General features: G+C 44.5%; 1 non-coding gene across 1 annotated transcript; it reads right to left on the bottom strand.

Moving 5' to 3' along the window:
* Positions 1-834: 834 nt before the first annotated feature.
* Positions 835-908, bottom strand: TRNAN-GUU (transfer RNA asparagine (anticodon GUU)). The gene has a single exon. It is a non-coding gene; the product is annotated as a tRNA-Asn (tRNA).
* Between the last annotated feature and the right edge of the window lie 4739 nt (positions 909-5647).

Below are 5647 nucleotides of genomic sequence, written 5' to 3'. Positions count from 1 at the left end.
GGCTGGCGAGGGCCGTATCTTGTCATCGATGGTAAATCAATGGCACGGGCTGACCTTTTAGAGGGCTGCATCCTTTATTTAAAACAGGCGAGCTGAAAAGGAAAGAGCGGTGAAATACAACTTCGCTGGGGCAGGAGGGATTTTTCATACGAATTCGGGTTTCCCGCGCACTGTAAATAGCAGGCAGGGCTGGAGGGCGGCCGGATTTCACCCGGCTGAGATGCTCGCTTGAATCCGCTCACGGGCTGGGCGCCGGCGGAGGTGCCAGCCTCTCATTGATCCGTTTGGGCGCCTGATTGCTCTCAGCGCTCATTGATGCAAAGCGCAGCGGAGGAAGGCTTCGGGCAGGGCAGGGCGAGCACGGAGGGGCAGCGGCGTTGTGCCAGCAGTGGCAGGGCCTGCCAGCATCGCCGTCACGGCTCGGCACGGCTCGGCACGGCTCAGCACGGCTCAGCACGGCAGGTTTCTCCCCACCGTTTTACCTCCGCCCGGCAGGACGCGGAGAACAAAACCACCGCTGCTCGGGTACCCGGGGCGTGATGCGCAAAGCCCCCAGCACCCCATCCCCGCAGCGCCCGGGCAGCCGTGCCCGGGGCTGGAGCCTGCCGGGGGGTGCTCGGGGGCAGCCTGCGGGCACAGCCGCCCCGCTCCGCCGCCTGCCGCAGCTGGGGCTGGCGCTGCGCTCCCCCTCTCCCCGGCGGGGGCCCCCCCTGCTCGGCGGCCCCCGGCGCTGATCTCGCCTCCTCTCCCCGCCCGGCGCACGGCCGCACACACACACACACAAAACGACGGGGGGCGGCCGGGGCAGGGGGGCTCGCCAAAATGAGCGGCCTCCGTCCCTGGGTGGGCTCGAACCACCAACCTTTCGGTTAACAGCCGAACGCGCTAACCGATTGCGCCACAGAGACTCCCGCGCTAAGGCGGTTTGGCGGAGGGGGTGATGGGCAGCGCCCGGCCGCGCTGCTCGCAGGATCCCTCTGCCTGGGAAATCCCGAAGCCGAGTGGGAACAGTCTCTCCGTGGCTCTCACTAACTCATCTGCTGCACGGGCAAGTCAAAATGTAGCTCCCAAACATCGCTGCAAATTGCCCCAGTAATATATGTAAAGGTAGTGTTAAGGGATTGCAGGGAACCGTTGTTTAAAAAGGCAGCATCTTCCTGCACCTACACGGGTAAGTTATATTTACCTCTCCAGGCGACTGAAAACAGTGCAGACAACATTCCCATTACTATTTTATCAAAATCCACTTCCCACATTACCTTATAATAACTCCACACCTGTGGCTTTATCACATACAAAAAGCTTTCACGTTCAAACCTGAGCAAATGTTTTCCCCTTATTCTTTCACAGACCGCCTGAAGCCCTTTGAAGTCCTTCAATACCCATTGCTTCATTTTCTCCTTGTGGCTCTGTGAAGATCTACACGATGGCATTTCTGTCCTCTGAAACCCTCTGGAGTCAGGCAGGTGCACGGTGCACACCAGGCAAGGATGGGTGCTAACTGGTTCCCAGCTGACACCCACTGCAGATATGGCTTCTGCCCACTCAAGTCCAAGAAGTCCCAGCTTAGTCCCCAGACTGAAGAGCCTTCACCAGCAGGAGCAAGAGCATGTTACCACAGCTTTCCTATTTTGTACACCACCTTGGTCTTTGGCACCGTTTAGACATCACTTCTCAGCCCACTGAGGAACTTCCAGCTGAGCACTTACTGCCCGCACCTCAGCCTTTTCAGTTCGTTTGATACTTCAGAAAGAGCTACAGCAAGGAATTAGCACAGAACTGCTCTACTGTATATTGGTGGTACCTTACCAACTTTTGAAACCCAGTGGACAAAGACAAGGTATAAAATATAATATATTCTATTTTGTCTGTGCACGAAGACAAAAGGACGGTCCTATGAAATACACCAAGCTGCTTTTATGCAGAAACAGAGGGATATTTACTGGAAACAGCAACATAACATGCTGAACAAAGGCCTGACCCACAGACAGTGCTGATGAACATTTCATCTGGGTTTGGGGCCCAGAACATTTTACTCTATACATATGAGTAGCCCCATAGTCATAACACATGTCAGCTTGGCTATTTGCAAAATCTGTCTAGAGGGTAGAGCTAAAAAGGCAGTTAGATGTGCTGATACTGAGCACAGGCTCCAGCTTTCAGGTGTTTGAGAGGAACATAGGCACAGGCATTAGACATCTGAGGCTGTCCATTCAGCCCACAGGGACAGGATGAGTGCAGCAGGTCAGGCTACAGGGCCATTTGGCACCTTTCTTGTCTGCATTCGTGGAGGCTTTCATTTTAAATTTTACAAGGTAAAAATTAAAATAACCAGCGTTATCTGTTTGGTTGAAAGCTGCAGATCAGCAAAAGATCTGGGCATGGATGACTTTCAATGACTGCTAAAGCTCTAACCAGTGAGGCATTGTGTCAGAGAGCAACGTTACTCATCTCTGTAAATGGAAATAATTAGATGTCTACACTTCAGAGAAGGTTTCTGACTGTATCTTCAGAAGCAGGGAAGATGCCAAGTACTGTTTAAGTTGGTCAAAAACCAGAAAGGGACGCTATGTCAGATGAACCTTCCTCGCTATCAGTGTTTTATGGTTCATTTCTAGACAGATCTCTTTCTTGGTAAGCTGTTTCATATGGATCATATTTGCAGTTGCTTTTTTTTTTTTTCCAATATGTAATATAGAGAATTTAAATATCATTGTTGGATTCACTGATTATGGATTATATTTTATTACATAGTTCTGTAAAAACATAGATGTACTACATATGAACATAAACATATTACATATAAACATATGAAAATATTATACAATGTTATTAAATATAATAACAATAAAACTACAGATTTATATATTTTATAACATTTTATGGTTATTTTGGGATCCATGAACTAACAAGTTCATTGCTACGACATCCATGACCTTCTTCAGATCCAGGCTTTGGTTCCTGAGTGTCTGAGAAAGCTAATACAGGATATAAAGAGAGAAAGTAGGCTCTCTTTAAGTGTTATAAACACTTAATATATACAGTATACTCACCCTCTATCCAGAAAAACAAGCCTATTATTCACCCAGAACAGTTCCTAAAAAATCAATTCAGTATGATATATCAGAAATAAAAGAATTTTCCCACTTACATCACAGAATAGCTCGTAACTACTGTTTCTACAATTTCTCACAGGAAAGCACAGTTTACCCCCAACAAACCCACGTGCCTACATTATTTATGGCTCTACGCGTCATTTTTGTAAAGTATTTGTCAGCTCTTTAAAACTCGCCTGAAACTACAAAAATTCCTAGTCACTAGGAGTTTCAGAGCAGTACTCCGTTTCTGCCCAAATGTATTTCTGATTGCTTATTTTGTAACTGCGGTCTGTGAATGTACTGCTTGCCACCAAAAGGTTTTCTACGTCTTCCTCTGAAACCTATAATTTTAGTCCTCACTAGAACTAGCACATTAAACAGATAATGAACATAACTCAATTTTGCTATTAAAATTATTAAAAGCAAAGAATTAGATTTGCATGATGAAAGTTTATTTTCTTGTGTGGCTGTAAGCATCAAGCCATGAAAAATATTATTCCTGAAAAAGGATTCAAAAGAAGCGGGTACAGATAGCTTCTCTTAACCAGCTCTAAGTCTTGTGTTCTTTTATTCTTCAAATAAAATGCAATTAGAGGTGTTTTTCATCGGTCATTTGTTTACAGATTCACTGTTTTTTTTTTGTTTCTGTTTCAGATTTGTCTCATTTTATAAGATTTTATTAACTTCTTATTCCTAAACACTTCTATTCTTTGGCCTGTTAGTAAAAGCAGAAGTGTAACAACTGAAAGGACATCTATGCAAATAAGAACAAATTAACTTATAAGCAAAGAACAGGACTGAACAATAGTATTTTACTGACCTCTCCAGTTCACTTAGCTCTGGCTTCTCTTACTATACAAGCCACACAAGAGAAGGCTGTGACTAGATGAGAAAATCCAGAAATCTTGGGCTGTAGCTAACTGCAGAGTTAGTTAACCTAAAAGTCAGCTGCCCTCCCAACCATTGCCATGTTTACCAAAAGGGATCAGCACAGACCACCAGGTTCCAGATCATGAAAAGTAGAGTTGCAGTCATGTTTAGGAGAGACTGAAGGTTGTTTCAGTACAGCTTGTGACGAGACTGCAGAGCAGCTTGTCATTATTATCAGTAATTTGGAATATAGTCTGCAGCTGTGGCAAAAAAGCCCAAAACCAAATAGAGAGGGATACAATCAGAAGTGATCTTCAGATTTCACCTGACATGCTCTAAGGGGAGTTTTGCATTGCAATTCCCTCCAATCTCTCTGCTCTGAGTGACTACTGAAAAGAACACGATCATTACGGCAGTCAGTTTAACAGCTTCCACCAACAAGTATAAAACCCTTAATATTAAGGTAGCACTTTAAGAAAAGTGAAAAGAAATTTTTGCTTTACTTTACATAAGAAGTGAGCACAACACCAAGGAGTGTAATAATGATGCTTCTCCCGCAGCACTTATTTCTCTCAAGCACTTCTTTTTATCATGGTAAGAAAAGGAGAAACTTCCAGTCCTTGTGCCTTGTAAGAACACTGAAGTGTTCTTAAAATAATAATGAATATCAAGAAAATATGAACGAGTCTCATGCAATTGACCTTTATTGTTGTGTCTATGGAAGACAGAGGGAAGCTCAGGATTTGCCAGTCTGTGTTCTCAGGAACAATTTATTTTTGTATTTTCTCAAGTCCAGGACTCAGATTTAAGTTCCAAACACAGGCCTCAGTTCAGAAGAGCAATTGTATTCAGAGTAACATTAAAGAATATCTTGACTTCAAATGCAATCTGATTGCTATCATGTTATCACATATATTCTTAAATGGGTTAAATTTAAGAAAAAAAAAAAAAGGGACAAATTTTAGAGCAGACTTAAAACTGCAGTTTGTTTAAAAAAATCAGAAGAGCACAGATATTGTATCCTCGCAATGCTTAGGAAAATGCATCCTCTGAAATATTCTCACCAGAAGATATCTAACTCAGCTCCAGAAGTTACTCTACGAGTAAAGCTGACCAGCTTTACATCTGTCCCAATGCTGTAATTCAATCAGAAGACCGATGTTCGGAAGGAGGGAAGAAAAGGCAGTGAGAAAGGAAAACCCAAGTGAGCTTTGTGGATCCACTCCAGATATTTCCAAACAAGAATCCGGCATGTTCTGCCAGACAGCAATCTCAAGAAACCTGTTCTGACAGGCTGGATAGGAAACACCGTTTCTGGAGGCCTTTTCTTCATTGGACTGTTTCAGAGAGATCAAGCATCAAGTTCAGGTATCAGTGCTCTTTTCCGGATGCTTTTACAGGCTCAAAACGTTCTTGCGTTGCCTTATAAGACCTGTATGAAAGATGACACTTGGGGTCCACAGCTTCACACACTGTATTTCAGTTCCTCCGATTACATTTATTACCAGCTATCAAAAGGTTAGCAGAGGTTTCTGATCCTAGAACTCCATAGCCAAATTAGAGGAGGTGGGAGGTGATGATATCCCACCATGAAAACAAACTTCAACCCCCATGGTTCTGGTGCACTGCAGCACAACTCTAACCCTCTCACACACCTCGAGCACAAGGCAGCTGCTCCT

The sequence above is a fragment of the Anas acuta genome, chromosome 2, assembly GCF_963932015.1.
Source record: "Anas acuta chromosome 2, bAnaAcu1.1, whole genome shotgun sequence".
Classification (NCBI taxonomy): Eukaryota; Metazoa; Chordata; class Aves; order Anseriformes; family Anatidae; genus Anas; species Anas acuta.
The sequence above is the reverse complement of the archived record's forward strand: the minus strand, read 5'-3'. Positions and strand labels throughout refer to the sequence as shown.